Source organism: Macrobrachium nipponense, chromosome 26, assembly GCF_015104395.2.
Source record: "Macrobrachium nipponense isolate FS-2020 chromosome 26, ASM1510439v2, whole genome shotgun sequence".
NCBI lineage: Eukaryota > Metazoa > Arthropoda > Malacostraca > Decapoda > Palaemonidae > Macrobrachium > Macrobrachium nipponense.
The window spans coordinates 71,386,184-71,397,098 of NC_087215.1; the positions used below are offsets into that span (position 1 = coordinate 71,386,184).

Below are 10,915 nucleotides of genomic sequence, written 5' to 3' on the forward strand. Positions count from 1 at the left end.
GGGTTCGACGTAACGACGAAGACGACGATCCCAACAATCGGTCTCACACACATAAAATAAAATAAAAAAAAAAAAATAACAAAAAACAAAGGTGCTAATGGTAAATAGTATTCGTAAGAGATATGTATTCGATTTTCTCTCTCTCTCTTTTTTTTTCCCTTTTTGCAAAGCGAATGTATGGGAAGTACTATAGTAGTGAGAGTGGTTGAGTGGAATTTGAATGAAACTCTGTTTTTAGCACTCCATGAATATATATATATATATATATATATATATATATATATATATATATATATATATATATATATATATATATATATATTGGCGTGGAGTGAGCATTGTTCTAAAAATAAATAAAAAGTTACATTTGTTATCAGGGACTATCGTGGTAAGGATATATATATCTTTTTTTTTCCTCTCTGAAAATACCTCAGCTATTGGAAAGCCAATTTGGTTCATCTACCCTTATCGAATCCTTACAACCTCTTCTGACACTGCTGCTGTTTACCCTTTAAACTGATTATCAACTTCAAAGTTTCTCTCCCTTTCTCCCTTTAAGCACATATATAGTAACAGGACAACAGTTAAACAAGGACGGTAACTCACCACGATTTTTAATGCCCTAAAAATTCCAAGTTTTCCAGGGCTGTCTGCCCCCATCGTCCAGTAGCTTCCAGACGATGAGGACAGACAGTCCTTAAAAGCTTGTCACTGTATTTGAATAAAAATCTCCTTTCGATCATACCATCCTATTTCAATAAGGTCCTGTTATCGATAGTCTCCTTCGCTCTTCCTTGTCCTTCAATTCCCGACACCCGCCCCCCCCCTCTCCTTCATCCCTGAACCTGCCCCCCTCTGTTTACTCCAAGAGGCCCTAAAGGGGGTGTGGCCTTGTGGTGTACAACAGAGGTCTTTAGCTGATTCACTCTGACCTGTCACAATTCTCTCCCGTTTTTTTTTTTTTTTTTTTTAACTTAACCTGAAGACCTGCAGTAGGAGGTCAGGGCGAGCTGTTAAGTAGGTGTTTTTGAAGACCAAAACTCGCTCTTGGAACTTCAGAAGAAGAGGAAGAAGAAGAAGAAGAAGTTTTAAGTAGTTATATTTTCTTAGTCCTCCGGCTGAAAAAAAAAAGAAAAAAAAAAGCCCTTGATGGAAAGGACACTCGAAGATAAACATCTTGTGAGAGACGTTTTCTAGTATTTAAGATAAACTATTTGCCGAGGATGCTTCTTATTCTTGAACTGAAAGCTCTTGAGCTGAATGGAGGTTGGGAGGTTCCTTGAGGTAAACGCTTCTGCTAGTAAGGAGACTATAACTGGAGAGCGCGTATGGAAGTACTCGTATATTTCACTCTTAAAGTGAAAGCTCTGATGGAATGAGGACTGGAAAGAAAATCGACATGGAAAACATGGAAAACATTTCATTCCCTTTACCAAAAAGGCAGAAAGGAGCCTACAGCTGGAAAACGTCAATAGAAGAGATTTATATCGGAAACGTTCATACCACTTAAGCCGCAAGCCATCGACGGAGAGAAAAGGTATTAAGTAGACTCCCCGATTAGTTCTTGAGCAGCAAGCCTCCGCACCGGAAAGTAACCTTAATAGAATGATAATAGTTTATAAAGGGCGTTTCGTATTCCAAAGAGCTGAAAAAGAAAATGTTACGTAACAAGAAGACAGGAATCAGTTACTGAACAAGAGGGAAGCCTTCAGCTAATGGTAAGTTTATGAACGACCGTAATTCTTAACGCTAAGATGAACACCAGCGTGATTTGGTCTACTGGAGGAATGGGTTACCAGCCATTCCCTGGGAAAGGATCGATAGAAGACGCGAAGTATTAGTGATCTTCAAGGGTGCCACTTCGAGTTCAAACAAAGGGATTCCTGGCGGACATTTCTTTCCTGTTGGACACGGAAATTAGGGAATTCTATTTTGGTGAACATTTTTAAATGCCAAAGAGATCTAGAGGTCTAGCAGACGTTAGGTTGTTTCATTGTTAATATTTACTCGCACCCGAAGCAACCTTATCGACGAATCTTTTCTAGTATATTATATGTATATATATATATCGTAGTTGTGCCATGCCTGTGCGCAAAAGTGCTGAGTCATTCTGTCCCTATTGGGAACAGTTAGAATTTTAAAAGAACACTTGATAAGATTCGACAGTCAGCGAATGGAAATCACCGAGGGCTTTTTATTATTTAATATATATATATATTTTCTCTCTCATTCGATTGAATCAAGTGCTCGAGAGTCATTCCAGTGTTTAAAACGACCTCATTCATTTCAAAGGGAACTTTAATGCTCTTATGTTTTTAGTACTTAGATATTTACGTTTGCTAATTCAAGTGTATGTGGGAAGCTATACTTTTCTAAAGTTTTTGTGGGCAGTGGGCGGCTCTTTGAGGGGGTGGGAGTAGGTGGATTTAGTTGGGGGGGGGGGGGGGTGGGAGAAGGGACTGCTTCTGCGCATAACACCCGATTAAAGTTGATAGGAACATTAAAATATAGGAATTCGTCTATTCTTTCCAATTTTGTAAATACAAATGTTTCCTTGCTGGTATTTTACTATCAATCACTAATTGAAAATAACAGCACAGCGCTCTGGTGAAACATTAAAGTAATCAACAATAAGCATCGTTTTTATTTATAGTTACCGGGACTGAATAAATTATCTGTATTACCCATCGATTAAAGAATTAATTTTCGCCCCCCAAAAATCTGAGCAACTTAACAAATTAACACTGACAAGAGTTGCGAAGCTACGATAAATAATACGTGGTCTCGATCATAATATGAATTTTTTTCATGTTGCAATTTGCACAGAAATACAATCACTATTCTCCAGACATTAAAATAATTATTCCTTTACTGAGCAAAGGTCCCAAAGCTTTCAGACAGTAAGATTCCAACCGGAACATTCGATAAAAATACCATTTTCGGTGACATCAAGCTGATTTTAGACGAAGTTTCCCGAAATACATAACTGAAGTTGAGCCAATTTCAATTGTGATTTTAACCTTCAACTACGTGAAATCTCAGCTCGTATCGTTCTTGTGAGCTGGTGCTTAGTAAACTGAATAAAAGGAGATGGTATATTCCGAAAACAGGGTTTTAATGGGGCGGGAAAGTGATTGGTTGTCATACACAAATGCAGGGGACTGCAATGTTAATGAGCATATCTAATGGTGACCAATGCAGTATTCAATAGCGCAAAACGTATATTTCAAAATGCGACAACTTTGGTCCACGCGTAATTCACCGAGATGACAATCCATTTAATTTTTGAACCTGTATTGATAATGTGAAAGAAATATATAACAATCATATCCAATTACTTTTTTTCCAGAGGGGGGTTTTAGACTGAAGCATTTATTTCTCAGCGTTTATAGCTCAGGCAATGTGAACTGCTGTTGTCGCAAGACCAAAGTTTCGGGCATTTATTTTTTCTAACGCGCTGTCTGTAGTACACTCTGGATCAGCTGATCAATATTTCATTCATTCACTGACATAACCGGTGTCGCGCGATTCAGGGATGTGAACTGAAATGAAGCACAAAGATATAAATGAAAGTAAGATATCCTCTATTAGCACAGTCGGACGAGGATGCTGATAGATGTGACAGATGACACAACACGCGCTCATGTGACACAATCTTGAGTGCCACAAGGAAAATTTTTTCTGGCAGGTTTTTAACAAACAACTTGCTGCTACACTTGGCAGCAAGTTGGCAACGCAGATGGCAAAATTGAAGTACAGCATATTCCTGCTCGTGTTGACAACAGCTGAATTTTGTGACACCAGCCGACTCGTGTGACACCAGCTGGCTCAAGTGAAACCATCTGACTCGTGTAACACCAGCTGACTCGTGCGACACCAGATGACTCGTGTGACACCAGCTGACTTTTGTGACATCAGCTGACTCGTGTGACACCAAGTGACTCGTGTGACACCAGCTGACTTTTGTGACACCAGATGACTTGCGTGACACCAACTGACTCAAGTGAAACCATCTGACTCATGTAACACCAGCTGACTCGTGTGACACAAGCAGACTTGCGTGACACCAGCCGACTTTTGTGACACCAGAACTAGCTTTTTCGTGTGACTCCAGTCGACTTGTGTGGCACCAGCTGACTCAAGTGAAACCCTCTGACTCGTGTGACACCAGCTGACGGAACTAGAGCTTTGATTTAGCATTGTCATAAAAATTAAAACTTTCAGATTATTAGTGCCAAACTGACACAGCTGCCAAGAGACGCCCCCAAAAGTGCTCTTGCGACACCACTGTATAAGGCAGACCTCGCATTTACGATTCGACAACGAATCTGACAGGGAAGATCAAATCTGACTGTCAGAGAAACTTACTCGATAGATAACCTTCTTTGTTTAACTAAGAATATGATGAGATCTTACAGAGACGTAGGGTCTTCAATAGAACCCAAAACGAAGAGGAGATAAAGCACAGTGAACTGACGAATTATCTGACATTCCGTTCATCAGATTGAATTTCGAGCAATCAAAATCATATGAAAAAAAAGGTAAAAAAGTGACAGTATAAAATTCAAACGGTGCTGAATGACCAAAATTTCACGGTTAATTATAACTGTTACATAATTCTACGAAAGTTAAAGATTCTCGACTTGGCGGGGGAGGGTACTTCAGTATTTCATAACAATATTATGATTTCCGGTTCGAAACAATTTGAAAATAATAATAAATTATAGAAATCAGAAGCGAAAGAAATTTCCCTTACCTCACTTGCAGTTCAGTACAAAAGTCACATTATTTTTTTTTTCGGGTGAAAAGATGATTAGAGAGTCGAAATTCATAGAAAAAAAAATACTTAGACTAATAAATTCATAGGAAAAAAAAATAGAGATATATAGGACTGAAAACTCCGATATATTTATTCTTTTACTCCCGACTCTTTGGCTTCAACTTCGCTGTTATGATGATGTTTCTGATGTTACCTCTACACAATACTGTAGACGTGGTGTAGTGTTAGAAACGATGACTATGTATGATGTATTAATAACCAAAATATCAAAATAAAACAGTATACGCCTCAATGTCTCCTTTCATTCCCCCTGTGCTCGGTTTCTGGATGGATTGATGGATGGATGGACAAATGAAATTAATGGATGGATGAGTGCATGAAATGAGTGAGCTAATGGATGAGTGAATGGATGGGGGGATGGATCGCTGAATAGATAAATGAATGAATGGATGAATGAATGAATGAATGAATGAATGAATGAATGAATTGATATATGAATGGATGAATGAAATGAATGAATGAATGAATGAATTTATGTATAAATGGATGAATGATTGAATGAGTGAATGAATTGGTGTATGAATGGATGAATGAAATCAATGAATGAATGAATTGGTGTATGAATGGATGAATGAAATCAATGAACGAATGAATTGGTGTATGAATGGATGAATGAAATGAATGGATGAATGAAATGAATGAACGAATGAATTGATGTATGAATGAATGGACAAAATGAATGAACGAATCGACGAGTGAATGAATGAACGAAGGAATTGATATATGAATGGATGAATGAAATGAATGAATGGATAGTTGTATGAAAAGAATGAATGAATAGATACATGAATAAATGAATGACTGAATGGAGAAAGAGAGAGAGACATGAATACCCAGCTGCCCATATTGTTTTGTGTTATCTGTCAGATGAAATCAATCCATTCTCAGTATGGAGTTATATAAGAATTGGGATATAGAAATTAGGCCAAATGCCAAGCGCTGGGACCTATGAGGTCATTCAGCGCTGAAAGGGAGACTGACAATTAAGAAGGTTTGAAAGGTGTGACAGAAGGATGAACGGAGGTACAGTAAAAAAGCCGAAAGGATTTGCATCTAGGGGCCGAGGGGACGCTGCAAAGAATCTTATGTAGCGCCCACAGTGCACCGCACGTGGTGTGCTGACGGCACGAACCCCCTACGGGAAGTATGGAGTTATATCGCCATTTTCTTTATGACATTTTGTTTGTTTGTATGGCGTTTTTACGTTGCATGGAACCTGTGGTTATTCAGCAACGGGACCAACGGCTTTACGTGACTTCCGGACCAGGTCGAGAGTGAACTTCTATCACCAGAATTTTGACATTTTGTGACCTTGAAAAATCTGGCAATGCAGATGAAGGAGGAATCACTAAATTGCCGACGCAGGAAATGCACAAAAGTCTCAAAGCAACACCCCAACCGCCACCCCCCCCCCCCCCTTTGCTTTTTGGTTTCCCCTGAAAACTGACTCTTGGGTAAAAAAAAAAAAAAGAAAAGTGAATGAATGAATGAATTAATTTGCCGTTTTTAATCAAAACAGATTAAATTTCTAATTTGAACGCGAAGTCTGGTGGATTCCAGATTCAGCAGGAAATGTAAGCAGCAATTATCATTGACAACTCTCACTGCATCGTTAGTTTCTCTACATTACTCAATAAATATTTTGAAACGCAATTTCTACACCACAAAGCAGTCACCTTTTAATGATGTGCAGCACTTCTTCCGAGCATGGATGAGAGTAGTTGACCCTCGTCTCTGCGACGTACGAATAGTAGCGTCTGACAGGACCTGGCAGACGAAAGTTAATTATTCAAAACCCTTTTTCTGTCCACCGTGAAATAACTTCGAGAAAAGGGGAAGCCGCTGTTTGTTTTCCAAATTTTTTTTTTTTTTAATATTTTGGTTTTCCCCCCTTTTTGCCATTCCAGCCCGCTGCTTCTTGCTACCTCTCACAAAAGGATGCCATGTTCATTTACCTCCGCATTTCCATTTCCCCCCCTTTTTTTTTCTCTGTTGCTATCTGTTGGTCCCGTGCGAGCACTGCCTTTTTTGCGTCGTGTGAAGTAACAGGGATACATATACGTGTAGATAAACACGTGTCAATATGTATGTATATATACTTTATATACATATATAGATATGTGTGTGTGTGTGTATGTGTATAGCAAAGTTATAAACTGTATCCGTGCACTAAAATATTATGCTGTAGGAAGCCCACAAGAAAGTTTCGATTTTTTTTCCAAATGACAGTGGGCTTCCTACAACATAACATAACACATACACACACACATACATCATACAATTATTATAATTATATATATATATATATATCTTATATATATATATATAATAAAATGTGTATGTGGGTATGTATGTATAAATAAATAAACATACACATACATACATACATACATACATACACACACAATATATATATATATATATATATATATAATATATATATAGTATATATATATATATATGTTATATATATTTATTATATATATATATATATGGTATATGTATATATATATATATATATATATATATATATTTCTCATAATCTAAATATATATATATATATAATATATATATATATATATAGATATATATATATATATATATATATATATATATATATATATATATATCTATCTATATATATATATAGACAGATATATATATATATCTATATCTATCTATATATATATATATATATAAATATATAATATATATATATATATATATTTATATATATATAAAAGTACACATCATAAAACATATCAGACTACCAGCATTTTGTACACTGAAGTCCTAACCCCTTCCATCAGTTCAATTAGGGAAAGGCGAGCGGACGCTTGGAGTTCCATATTTCATAGCACCCTACGAAAAGAGAGAACAGAGAAAACGAGAACTAGAATAAAGACTGAAAGAATAACAATAATTGAGGACGAAGCAAGACTTGCAAAAAAAAAAAAAAAAAAAAAAAGGGAACAAGGTGCAAAATTGGGGAAATGGTTTTCATTGCAATTTTGTATTTTTCAGTGACCCGACAAAGCTATAAAATAATTTTTCTTAAAGGTACATACATATAGAGGGAAATGGAATTGAGAATAAAATTGGGTATTGACAGGAGAGCCAGTATCAGAAATTTTTTTAAATGAAAAAAAAAATTAAATCAAATAAAAAACTCATTCATTCTGTTTCTAAAAAAATGGGTGATAAAATTGGATATCGACATGATAGCCAATACGAGATTCTTATTCAAAAATAAAAAAGAAAATTGACTCAATTTCATGTTTTTCAACATTACGGAGGATAAAAGTTTTGTTAAACTGGACCTAGATCTTGATAAATAAAACACTGTAAAATGTTTTTATATGGAATAAAACTATTTTATGATGAAAAACTTTTTATCATGAAAAACTATTTTATGATAAAAAACCTATTTTATGATTTAAAACTTATTTTATGTTAAAACTATTTCATGATAAAATCTTATTTTATGATAAAAACATATTTTAAGATGAAATACCTATTTTATGATTAAAAACTATTTTATGATAAAAACTTATTTTATGATAAAAAAAACTATTTTATGATAAAACCCATTTATCATAAAAACCTATTTGATGATTAAACACTATTTTATCTTAAAACTATTTTATGATAAAAAACCTATTTTGTGATAAAACCCATTCTATCATAAAAAACTATCTTATGATAAAACCTACTTTATTATAAAAAAAAAACTATTTTATGTTAAAAATAATTTATGATAAAAACCATTTTATCATAAAAACCTATTTTATGATAAAAACCTATTTTATGATTAAAAATCTATTTTATGTTAAAACTATTTTATGATAAAAACATATTTTATGATAAAAAACCTATTTTATGATTAAAATCCTATTTTATGTTAAAACTATTTTATGATAAAAAAACCTATTTTATGATAAAAAAAACTTATTTCATGATTAAAAACCTATATTATGTTAAAACTATTTTAGAATAAAAAACTTATTTTACCATGAAAAAAACTATTTTACGATAAAAAACAATTTTCCAAAAATGTGAAAATTAATGACATAAAAGCTAACATCCCACTAACGTCAAACAAATGAACCTGATTGAATTTGACGATTAAAAAAAAGCACCATGCAATTTATTTTGCTATGGAGAAACTATTTTCTTATTTTACCATAAGAAAAAAAAAAATTTTTTTTAGAATGTGACAAAGGTCAAATGATGAGCCCCATGCTTCAATTTATGGCCACAAAAGCGGAACATAGCAAGTTCAGAAGCCGAGCAAGTGTTTTCAGAGGAGGAGGAGGAGGAGGAGGAGGAGGAGGAGGAGGAGGAGGAGGAGGAGGAGGAGGAAGTGCTCTAGGAAAGTGTTTTTTTCTCTCTCTCAAGAAAATGAAAGGGGGAAGGAAATGTGAATATTTTTTAAATTTTTCTATTTCGAGGAATCTAAAGGAAGAACCAGCGAGGTTTCTTCGTTTTCCTCAACGGAAGGGGGTGGGGAGGGGGGGGGGGAAGATAGGCAGGATGGGAGTGTAATATCGACTCAACTCGGGACGGATGCGATTGGAAGAACAAGGAGATGCGTGGAGAAGATTGTTTGCACCGACGCATTCAATCCGTTGTACGGTATAGAAGAGGCGTTGGGTGGTATACTGTGAAGAAGAAGAAGAAGAAGAAGAAGAAGAAGAAGAAGAAGAAGAAGAAGAACAACAACAACAAAGAGAGAGAGAGAGAGAGAAAAGAGAGAGAGAGAGAGAGAGAGAGAGAGGTGAGGTTTCTTGAATGTAGAGTCAAAAGATATTTTCTCCGATGATTTGTGCTAGTATATACAACAAACAAACAAACAAACAAACAAACACACACACGCGAACACACACACACACACACACACACACACACACACACACACACACATATATATATATATATATATTATATATATATATATATATATATATATATATATATATATACATACATGAATGTCTTTATTACTGTAATACAACAGTACAATATGAAGATAAAAAGCCCATAAAACACTACTTTATCGTTGCAACCATATATTTTGAGCCCTTCCTTCTGTGCTCCTGATCACTGGTAAAACATGGAAATAGGATGTCTTACAAGAGTATACATACAAAAACATAACTAGGTGTGGCAGTAAGTCTCTGTTGGTGACCCAGGAAGGTTGGAAATTAAACTACTCCCTGGTTGATTTTTGGTCTCATTAACTCCCGTCTGGCACCTCGTCCGGTGGTCGGATGTTCTTGGATGCCTGCTTGAGGAGCGGCCCAAGGATAAGTTCGTCGATGTCATCCGATTTCCAGTGTCCTTCTGACAGGTTCATATTGTTGGTTTGATTGATGATGGCAGACTCCAGCATTTTCCTTTTGTGCGGAGAGCTACTTTTGAAAATCAGCTCCGCCCCACACCAGTTCATAATAAGTCCTTTGTCCCTAATATGTTGGAAAATCCCCGAGTTCTCTGATGCATATCGCACTGATCTTTTGTGTTCTGCTAATCTTTGCGAGATGGATCTACCGGTTTCCCCAACGTAAATCTCATTACAATTGCTACACGGTGTCTTGTAAACTCCGGCTTCTTCTCCTCTTTTATTTAGGTATACGTTAATGAGCGAACTCCCAATGGATTTGGGATAATGGAAAATAAAAGGATTATTAGGCCTAAGGCGTTCTGTGGCTTTTTGGATGTTTTAATCTTACGGAATCTTTATTTTATTGGCGAAGTTTATTTGTCTATTTTGAGTGGGACCTCTACAGTATATTGTATTCGCTTTATTTATAGCCTTCTCGATAATGTATGGTGGGTAAAGCAGTTGCATTAAGTGCTGGCGGATCGTGTTGAATTCTTTGTCTACGTACCCATCTGAATATATTCTAAGCCCAATGAGGAACAGGTTGCACCCGACCATGATCTTTACGGATACATCGTGGTAACTTAGGAAATGAATATATGAAACAGCGAAAGTGGGCTTCCTGTATACTTTGAACACATATTTATTCTGTTCTCTTATGATAAGTACGTCTAGGAACGGCAATTTCCCGT

General features: G+C 35.7%; 1 protein-coding gene across 1 annotated transcript in view; it reads left to right on the top strand.

Moving 5' to 3' along the window:
- The window catches only part of LOC135200397 (PDF receptor-like), a 27,426-nt gene extending 25,024 nt beyond the window's left edge, over positions 1-2,402 (top strand). Inside the window, exon 13 of the transcript XR_010311279.1 lies at positions 1-2,402. This exon is cut by the window's left edge and continues 61 nt beyond it. The gene's annotated coding sequence lies outside the window, so the exon portion shown is untranslated.
- The last annotated feature ends 8,513 nt before the right edge of the window (positions 2,403-10,915 follow it).